Below are 11,135 nucleotides of genomic sequence, written 5' to 3' on the forward strand. Positions count from 1 at the left end.
TCAGTGATCCAAGGTCCCTTTGTTCTTCTACATTTTTCAGTATCCTCCCATTTAATGTGAATTCGATTGTCTTGTTAGCCCTCCCCAAATGCATTACCTCACACTTATCCAGATTGAATTCCATTTGCTACTGTTCTGCCCACCTGAGTTCATTGATATCTTCCTGCAGTAAATTTGTCAAACATGATTTCCCTTTACTAAAAGCATGCTGACTCTGCTTGACTGTTATTTTTTTTCCAAATGTCCTGCTACTGCTTCCTTAATAATGGACTCTAGCATTTTTCCAACGACAGGTGTTAAGCTAACTGGTCTTTAGTTTCCTTTCTCTCTCCAAGTTCCCATCTCTCTCTCTGTCACTGTCTGTCTCTAGGTCCCCATCTCTCTCTATATCACTGTCTCTCTCTATTTCACTGTCTGTCTCTAGGTCCCCCTCTCTCTCTATATCAATGTCTCTCTCTATTTCACTGTCTGTCTCTAGGTCCCCATCTCTCTCTATATCACTGTCTCTCTCTATTTCACTGTCTCTCTATATATCACCATCTCACTCTCTGCCACTCTCTTTCATCGTCTGTTTCTCTTCCTCTGCCATTCTCCCACTCTGTCCCAGTCTCTTTCTATTTTTTGTCCTTATCTATTTGCCATTCTATCATTGTCTGTTTCTTACTCTCTGTGTACCCATCTTTCTCTGTCTATCTTCATTACTGTATCTCTTTATTTTCATCTTTCATTCTGCCTGTCTGTTTCACAGTCCGTGTCTAGTTCAGTCTCTTTGTCCCTGTCAGTCCTTCTGTCTGCCTCTCTCTCTTTCCAACTGAAATTCTTTAATCCACCTGGATTCCAAATGGAATTCCACCGCTCATGTTTTTGATCCACCTGGGATTACAGATATCTCCAAGATATTCAAGTTCCTCCAACCACGGCTCTCGCCGCATCCTGGGATCGACACTCAACATTATGCACCACCACACGCACGCTCTCGACCTCTCTCTTCAGCAACACCGACTCACTCTATTTCTAAGCTGTCCTGGTCCACAGTTCCATTTCATCCTTCGCCTCATCCGGTGCTTTAACCAAAATCTTTTTTCCTTCCTTTCAGGTGTCAAAGATCATGAACTTCAACAACTCTTGCACACCAACGCCCCTCCAGAACCTTCTTCTCCCACACTTCCCTCTGATCCCATCCCTTCTTCCAATCTCACTACCTGCTGTGTTTTCACTATCCCCTCTGACGTTCGAAAGATCAATCCTCAGCGAAAGCCTGAGCTTCATTGGCTTACGCCCCCACCTCAACGAATTTCGAGCTTGGCACGATGCTGAACTCTTTTTCCGCCGCCTTCACCTCCATGCCCACTTCTTCAGGCAGGAGTCTTCCCCCTGCACAGTTGACCCTTTCTCCAGTTTTTAGAATTCTCGCTCAATCTAGACCCCTCCCATCTCAATTTCTCTGCTCCCATCACTCACTCCAACCTACCTCCCTCTGAACTTTCAGCACCCCGCTCGTGCAGATCCAACCCCAACCTGGTCATCAAACCTGCTGACAAAGGTGGTGCTGTTGTTGTTTGGTGAACTGACCTCTACCTTGCTGAGGCTGATCAACGACTGTCTGACATCTCCTCCTACCTCTCCCTGGATCCCACTACTGAAAATCAAGCCATAATTTCCCAGTCCGTCACTGACCTCATCTCCTCTGGAGATCTTCCCTCCACAGCCACGAACCTCATAGTTCCCCAAACCCACACAGTGCGCTTCTACCTCCTTCCCAAGATCCACAGACAGGACTGGCCCGGGTAGACCCACCGATTCAGCCTGTTATTGCCCCACGGAACTGATTTCTTCTTATCTCCATTCTATTTTTTCTCCCCTTGTCCAGTCTCTTCCCACCTACATCCGCAGCTCCTCCGACGCCCTCCGTCACTTTAACAGTTTCCAGTTTCCTGGCCCTCTCCTTTTCACCATGGACGACCAATCCCTCTACACTTCCATCTTCCACCAGGATGGCCTGAGGGTGCTTCTTCCTCGAGCAGAGGCCCAACCAGTCCACATCCATCACCACCCTCCTCCGCCTGGCTGAACTTGTTCTCACGTTGAACAACTTCTCCTTTAACTCCACTCACTTCCTCCAAATTAAAGATGTTGCTATTGGAACCCGCATGGTTCCTAGCAATGCCTGCCTTTTCGTGGGATATGTGGGACATTATTCGTTGTGTCCTATTCGTGACCCCTCCCTCGCCTCTTTTTCTGATACATTGATGACTGTATCAGTGCCATTTCCTGCTTTTGCCCTGAACTTGAAAATTGCATTCACTTTGCATCCAATTTTCATCCCTCCCTCAACTTCACATGGTCCATCTCCGACTCCTCCCTTCCTTTCCTCGACTTCTCCGTCTCCATCTCTGGAGATAGGCCAGACAAATATCCATTATAAACCCACTTTCCCCCACAGCTACCTGGAATATACTTCCTCCCAACCCGCATCCTGTAAGACTCCATTCCATTCTCCCAGTTTCTCCATCTCCGTCGCATCTGCTCTGCCGACGCCACCTTTCACACTAGTGCCTCTGACATGTGCCCCTTTTTCCTCCGCCGTGGTTAACATAGCCCTCGACCGTGTCTGTTCTATTTCCTGAACCTCTGCTCTCACCCCTTCCCCTCCCTCTCAGATCCACGACAGGGTTCCCCTTGTCTTCACCTTTCACCCCACCAGCCTCAACGTTCAATGGATCATTCTCCGCCATATCCGCCACCCCCAGCAAGATCCCACCACCAGCCCCTCCCCTCTCAACATTCCGAAGGGACCACTCCCTCTGCGACACCCTGGTCCATTCCGCAGTCACCCCAGAACACCCTGCCCTTCCCACGGCAGCTATCCGTGCAAGCGGAGTGGATGCAACACCAGCCCCTTTACCGTCTCCCTTCCCACTATCTAGGGCCCCAAACACTCATTCCAGGTGAAAGAGCAATTTACTTATACTTCTTTCAATTTAGTATACTGTATTCGCTGCTCACGATTTGGTCCCCTGTACATTGGGAGACCAAGCGCAGATTGGATGACCACTGTGTGGAGTACCTCTGTTTAGTCTGTCACTTTAATTCTCCACACCATTCCCACTTTGACCTTTCTGACCTCGGTCTCTTACACTGTTCCAACAAAGCACAATGCAAGCTCGAGGAACAGCACCTCATCTTTCGTTTAAGCACTTAACGGTCTGCTGGACTGAACATCGAGTTCAACAATTTCAGAGCATAAGCCCTGCCAATCTTTGGCTCCCTTCCCCCCCGCACCCAGCCTGGGTTTTTTTTCTTCTCCTTGTCTCTAATGGCAGCTGATCAGTATCCCGCCATTCACATCCTATCTTGATTAAAGTTTTTCTAACTCCTGCCATTACCATTTGAATTTGGGCCATCATCCCGTTTGTCTCTCCAATCTCTCCTGTCTTCCACCCTATTACAGACCTTCCCTTTGGTTCATTCTTCCCCTCCCCCTTTCAGTGCTTGTTAAGAATCCATTCTTTACGAAAACTCTCCAGTTCTGACGCAGGGTCATCGACCCTAACTGTTAACTCCGTCTCCTCTCCACAGATGCTGCTTGACCCACTGAGATTTCCAGCATTTTCTGTTTCTATTCTCTCTCTAGGTTCCAGTCTGCCTCTCTCTAGGTCCCTCTCTCAGTCACTATCCCTCTCTCTCTCTCTCTCAATCTCTTTCCTTGTATCTCTCTCTTTCATGACGAGAATGTATCCATGGTTTACCGAGTCCTGTAACACCTTTCATGTTGAAATTCGGTTATTGTGGGCTAGTGTTATCACCAATAAGACAGTAAGGAAGTGCCCCCTTTTAACGGGGCACAACCAATAAACTGCAATTTAAACCAAATTTTGTTTCTGTAGGTGATGAAGCACACCAGGCCCTCCGGTGCCATTTGGTTGCTGAAGGCCTCAAGCGAACCAGCAGACACCGTGTGCTGCATTTCAAGGGACACCCTGTCGCGAACGTAGCCACGGAGGAGAGGCAGCCAGTCGAGCCGAATGACCCCCTCGATTGCCTACTGCCTGGACACGTTAATGTCCACCTTTGCCATGCCCTGGAGTAGTCCAACAAGGTGGTCCTCTGATCTCCCCGCTCCCCTCCACAACGGGTAAAAAGTTTGATCATTGAAAGCAGCGTGAATTTGCAGAGCTGAGAGCAGCCTCTGCTGGCTAGTAAAGCCTACTGCATCTGGTATTCCCAAGCAGTCGCCCATCCAAGTACTAACCACACCTGACTCAGCTTTGCTTCCGAGATCAAATGAGATCGGTCATGTTCACAGTAATGTGGCCGTAGGCCCTGTAACTGTTACAGGGTCCCTCAGATTGTCACAGGGTCCCTCAGACCAGTGCCAAGAATGTATAGCGTTAATGTGGAGTCCTGTAACTGTTACAGATTAAAACGGACAGCTGATTGACATTCGCTGGTATCACACACTGTACTCATCCCTGGACACTGGCAGACTCACCTGGGCTCTCCCACACCAGCTGGGCAGGTATCAACTGGTAGGTGACGAGGTTTGGACTGGGAGGGGGAACTTTTGCCTCACAAGGCTCGGCTACAACATGAACAACACACAGCGGGTAAAAGGGACTGATCCACTCCGGCCAGGTATTGTGCGACCATGAGTATCTCACACATCGTGAATCGGGGTTCCTTTAACGGGGGCAGTTGGTTCCTTTAAATATATAGATCGGGTTCCACAGGTCTTTTAAATACACAGATTTTGTTTTTGCCCGTTTTGCATCATGTCCAATTTTTTTTTAATCGATCGAGGTGTAAAATGGGCATTAAGTTTATTAAAGGTAGGTGATACAGAGAGACACTAGCAGGGAGCGATCGATAAAGGTGAGACTGAGTACTATGTGTGATACAGAGAGACACCGGCAGGGGGCGATCAATAAAGGCGAGACTGAGTACAGTGATACAGAGAGACACCAGCAGGGAGCGATCGATAAATGTGAGACTGAATACAGTGTGTGACATACAGAGAGAGACACCAGCAGGGGGCGATCGATGAAGGTGAGAATGAGTACAGTGTGTGATACAGAGAGACACCAGCAGAAACGATTGATAAAAGTGAGACTGAGTACTGTGAGAGATACAGAGAAACACCAGCAGGGGGCGATCGATAAAGGTCAGACTGAGTACAGTGAGAGATACAGAGAGACACTAGCAGGGGGCGATCGATAAAGTTGAGACTGAGTACAGTGATACAGAGATACCCCAACAGGGGGCGATCGATAAAGGTGGGATTGAGTCATCATTATCATAGGCAGTCTCTCGAAGCGAGGACGACTTGCTTCCATGCCAAAAAGGAATGAGTTCACATGTGTTTCAATGAAGGACCTAATATTCCAGATCCAGAACTACATCGTGGAGGGTGGACGATATCTGTGCTTGGATTTTTTTTACGTGTTGTGGCCGTTGCACACCAGCCACCACACGGGCTTGACAGAGCTAGGTCTTGATCCAGCGACAAGGATTACCCAAAACGACTGGAGACCAGCTCTGCTGCACGGACTGAGCACGCACACATATAGCAGTGTGGGCTGGCTCGTGCTGCCCCTGGGCCCTCGGCTCTCCTGGGCCCCAGACTCACGCCTCTCCTGGGCCCCGGTCACTTCCTTCTACAAACTCTTGCCGCTTCTCCACCCCTCCTGCTGTGCCTGCCCATACTGCAATCAGCGACCTCACTTTTCAGCCGTCGCCCTCCTGCAGTGGTATGCCGCATGCTGCTCCCTCTGATGGCCCGCCTTCTGATGGTCTTGTCGTCTGGGACCACGCCGATTTCAGGGCTGGGTCGTTGCACTCTGCTCCCCCTGATGGCCCTGGCCTGCTGATGGTCTTGCAGGCCGGGACCGCGCCAATTTCCATGCCGGGCCACTGCACGCTGCTCCCTCTATTGCGGCCTTTCAATAACAGTAAATCCTCTTCAATTCACAAACGTGACCTTTCGATGGCGGTGCATTTACCCATCACTGAGTAGAGTAATACATGGAGACACCAGCAGGGGGCGATCGATAAAGGTGAGACTGAGTGCAGTGTGTGATACAGAGAGACACCAGAAGGGGGCAATCGATAAAGGTGAGACTGAGTATAATGAGTGATACAGAGAGACGTCAGCAGGGGGCGATTGATAAAGGTGAGACTAAGTACAGTGATACAGAGAGACACCAGCAGGGGGCGGTCGATAAAGGTGAGACTAAGTACAGTGATACAGAGAGACACCAGCAGGGGGCGGTCGATAAAGGTGAGACTAAGTACAGTGATATCGAGAGATACCAGCAGGGGGCGGTCGATAAAGGTGAGACTAAGTACAGTGATATAGAGAAACACCAGCAGGGGGCGATCAATAAAGGTGAGACTAAGTACAGTGATACAAAGAGACACCAGCAGGTGGCGATTAATAAATGCATGTACTGTGAACGGCAGATAAACAGAAATTGACTAGTTTAATACTGGTACTACTGGTCAGTCTCCCACATTGTGAGGTTGTATGGGGAATTAACGGCGAATCTTACTGCTTTGTGTAAAACAGATTGAGGATGAAAGGGATCATTAACAGGTAATGATTCTGCATGAACCTTGGGTTGAGCTAGCAGATACGGCATGAAGCTAACTAAGGAAATAAGGGAGGGTATCAAATTGAAAACTAGGGCATACAATGTGGCCAAGACTACTGAGAGGCCAGAAGATTGGGACATTTTTAAAAGGCAGCAAAGAACGACGAGAGAAATGATCAAGAGAGGGAAGATAGATTATGAAACAAGCTAGCACAAAATATAAAAGCAGATAGTAAGAGTTTCTACGGGTACATAAAAAGGAAAAGAGTGGATAAAGTAAATGTTGGTCCCTTGGAGGATGAGACCGGGTAATTTATAATGAAGAACAGGGAATTGGCAGAGACATTGAACAAATATTTTGTATCGGTCTTCATGGTAGGAGACATTAAAAACATCCCAATAGTGGATAATCAAGTGGCTACAGGGAGGGTGGAACTTAATAAAATCACTATCACTAAAAAATAGTACTTGGTAAAATAATGGGACTAAAGGTAGACATGTCTCCTGGACCTGATGGCTCACATCCTAGGGTCTTAAATGAAGTGGCTGCAGAAATAGTGGATGAATTGGTTGCAATCTACCAAACTTCCCTCGAATCTGGGGCGGCCCCAGCGAATTGTAAACTGCAAATATAATGCCCCTATTTAAAAAAGGAGGTAGACAAAAAGCAGGAAACTAGACCAGTTAGCCTAACATCTGTCATTGGGAAAATGCTGGAGTCTAATATTAAGGAAGAAATAGCGGGGCATTTGGAAAAACATGATTCAATCAAGCAGAGTCAGCATGGTTTTATGAAAGGGAAATCATGTTTGACAAATTTGATCCAGTTGTTTGAGGATGTAACGAGCAGCGTGGATAAGGGGGAACCAGTGGATGTGGTGTATTTGGATTTCCAGAAGGCATTCGATAAGGTGGCACATAAAAGATTACTGCACAAGATAAGAGGATTGGGGTAATATATTAGCATCGATAGAGGATTGGCTATCTTACAGAAAACAGAGAGTCGGGATAAATGGGTCATTGTCCGGTTTGCAAACAGTGACTAGTGGGGTGCTGCAGGATTCAGTGCTGGGTCCTCAACTATTACAATCGATATTAATGACTTGGACGAAGGGACTGAGATGATACAAAGATGGGTAGGAAAGCAAATTGTGAGGATAACACAAAAAATCTGCAAAGGGATATAGCCAGGCTAAGTGAGTGGGCAAAAATTTGGCAGATGGAATATAATGTGGGAATATGTGAGTTTATTCACTTTGGGAGAAATAATGGAAAAGCAAATTAGAATTTCAATGGAGAAAAATTGCAAAGTGCTGCAGTACAGAGGGATCTGGGGGTCCTTGTGCATGAAACACAAAAAGTTAGTATGCAGGCACAGCAGGTAATCAGTAAGGCAAATGGAATGTTGATCTTTATTGCAAGGATGATATAGTATAAAAGCAGAGAAGTCCTGCTACAACTGTACACGGTATTGGTCAGGTCACACCTAGAGTACTGCGTACAGTTTGCGTCTCCGTATTTAAGGAACTTGCATTGGAGGCTGTTCAGACAAGGTTAACTAGGTTGATTCCTGAGATGAGAGGGTTGATATATGAAGAAAGGTTGAGTAGGTTGGGCCTATACTGATTGGAGTTCAGAAGAATGAGAGGTGATTTTATTGAAACATATCAGATACTGAGGGGGCTGGACAAGGTAGATGCAGATAGGATGTTTACCATCATGTGGGTATCTAGAAATAGGGGACATAGTGTAAGAATAAGGTGACGCCTATTTAAAACTAAGTTGAGAAGGATTTTCTTGTCTTAGCGTGTTATACTTCTGCGGAATTCTCTGCCCCAGAGAGCTGTGGAGGCTGAGTCATTGAATATATTTAAGGCAGAGATAGTCATATTTTTGAGCGATAATGGAATAAAGGGTTATTGGGAATGGGCAGGGAAGTGGAACTGAATCCAAGATCAGATCAGCCATGATCTTACTGAATGGGGTAGCAGGCTCGAGGGCCAAATGGCCTACTCCTGCTCCTATTATATTTTTATGTTCTTATGCATTGGGCCCCAACAACATACCAGCTGTCATGCTGAAGACTTGTGTTCCAGAACTAGCCGCACCTCTAGTCAAGCTGTTCCTTTACAGATACAACACTGGCCATGTATGTCCTGTCCGCAAAAAGCAGGACAACTTCAATCCAGCCAATTACCGCCCCATCAGTCTACTCTCAATCAGCAAAGTGATGAAATGTGTCACCAAACATGCGATCAAACGACAATTACCTAATAATCTGCTCACCGATGTCCAGTTTGGGTTCTGCCAAGACAACTCGGTTCCAGGCCTTATTACAGCCTTGGTCAAAATATCAGCAAAATAACTTAATTCCAGAGGGAGTTCGAGCAGCGGCAGTCAGGAGCGGGAGTTCGGGCAGTTGGTGAGGCCTATAAAAGGCCAGAGCGGGAGTTTAAGGAACGGCAGTCGGGAACAGGAGTTTAGGGTGTTGGAGAGGCCTATAAAAGGACGGAGCGTGAGTTCAAGGAACGGCAGTCGGGAGCCTGCTGGTGCAGGGTCAGGGACAGAAGGTAATATAAACGTAGAAAGAAATCGAAAGGTGACGTCACAGCCAAGCAGGTAAGTGATTGGCTGGTGGATTGGTGAGTATTTAATCTTTTTTTCTTCTTTTTATTTCATTATCAACAGGTAACTTTTATCAATGGTTGCCAAATTATGTTAATCTAAGGGTTAAGTCATGGCAGAAGAGCTCGGACACGTGTCATGCTACTCCTGTGCTATGTGGGAACTCAGGGACACGAAAACTACATTGCGGCACTGGAGCTGCGGGTGGTTTCACTGTGGAGCATCCACAATGCTGAGGATGTCGTGAATAGCATGTTTAGTGAGTTGGTCACACCGCAGGTAAAGGATACACAGGCAGATAGGGAATGAGTGACCAATAGGAAGACCAGTGGAAGGAAGGTAGTGCAGGGGTCCCCTGCAGCCATGCCCCTCCAAAACAGATACACCACCTTGGGTACTGTTGGGGGGATGACTCATCAGGGGAGGGCAGCAGCAGTCAAATTCATGGCACCATGGGTGGCTCTGCTGCACAGGAGGGCAGGAAAAAGAGTGGGAGAGCTATAGTGGTTGGTGATTCTATTGTAAGGGGAATAAATAGTCTTTCCCGCAGCCGCAATTGAGACACCAGGATGGTATGTTGCCTCCCTGATGCAAGGGTCAAGGATGTCTTGGAGCGGCTGCAGGACATTTTAGAGGGGTAGGGTGAACAGTCAGTTGTCGTGCTGCATATAGGTACCAACGATATAGGTAAAAAACAGGATGAGGTCCTATAAGCTGAATTTAGGGAGCTAGGAGTTAAATTAAAAAGTAGGACATCAAAGGTAGTAATCTCAGGATTGCTACCAGTGCCACGTGCTAGTCAGAGTAGGAATGACAGGATAGCTAAGATTAATACGTGCCTTGAGGAGTGGTGCAGAAGGGAGGGATTCAAAATCCTGGGACATTGGAACCGGTTCTGGGGGAGGTGGGACCAGTATAAAACCGGATGGTCTGCACCTGGGCAGGACTGGAACCAATGTCCTAAGGGGAGTGTTTGCTAGTGCTGTCATGGAGGGGTTAAACTAATATGGCAGGGGGATAGGAACCTATGCAGGGAGACAAAGGGAAGTAGAATGGGGGCAGAAGCAAAAGATAGAAAAAAGAAATGTAAAAGTGGAGGGCAGAGAAACCCAAGGCAAAAATCCAAAAGGGCCACATTACAACAAAACTCAAAAGGGACAAGTGTGTTAAAAAGACAAGCCTGAAGGCTCTGTGCCTCAATGCGAGGAGTATTCGTAATAAAGTGGACGAATTAACTGCGCAGCAGCAATTAACGAATATGATGTAATTGGCATCACGAAGACATGGCTCCAGGGTGACCAAGGCTGGGAACTCAACATCCAGGGGTGTTCAACATTCAGGAAGGATAGACAGAAAGGAAAAGGAGGCGGGGTAGCGTTGCTGGTTAAAGAAGAAATTAACGCAATCGTAAGGAAGGACATTAGCTTGGATGATGTGGAATCTGTATGGGTGGAGCTGCAGAATACCAAAGGGCAGAAAACGCTAGTGGGAGTTGTGTACAGACCACCAAACAGTAGTAGTGAGGCTGGGGAGAGCATCAAACAAGAAATTAGGGATGCGTGCAATAAAGGTACAGCTGTTATCATGCGTGACTTTAATCTACATACAAATTGGGCTAAGCAAACTGGTAGCAATACGGTGGAGGAGGATTTCCTGGAGTGTATTAGGGATGGTTTTCTCGACCAATATGTTGAGGAATCAACGAGGGGGCTGGCCATCCTAGACTGGGTGATGTGTAATGAGAAAGGACTAATTAGCAATCTTGTTGTGCGAGGCCCCTTGGGGAAGAGCGACCATAATATGGTAGAATTCTTTATTAAGATGGAAAGTGACACAGTTAATTCAGAGACTAGGGTCCTGAACTTAAGGAAAGGTAACTTCGATGGTATGAGATGTGAATTGGCGAGAATAGACTGGCGA

The 11,135-nt window shown here is 47.1% G+C and overlaps 1 pseudogene; it reads right to left on the bottom strand.

Annotated features, from left to right (window-relative positions):
- Positions 1-4,203: 4,203 nt before the first annotated feature.
- LOC139230661 (5S ribosomal RNA) lies at positions 4,204-4,322 on the bottom strand (annotated as a pseudogene).
- Between the last annotated feature and the right edge of the window lie 6,813 nt (positions 4,323-11,135).

This window comes from Pristiophorus japonicus, chromosome 19 (genome assembly GCF_044704955.1).
Source record: "Pristiophorus japonicus isolate sPriJap1 chromosome 19, sPriJap1.hap1, whole genome shotgun sequence".
Lineage (NCBI taxonomy): Eukaryota > Metazoa > Chordata > Chondrichthyes > Pristiophoridae > Pristiophorus > Pristiophorus japonicus.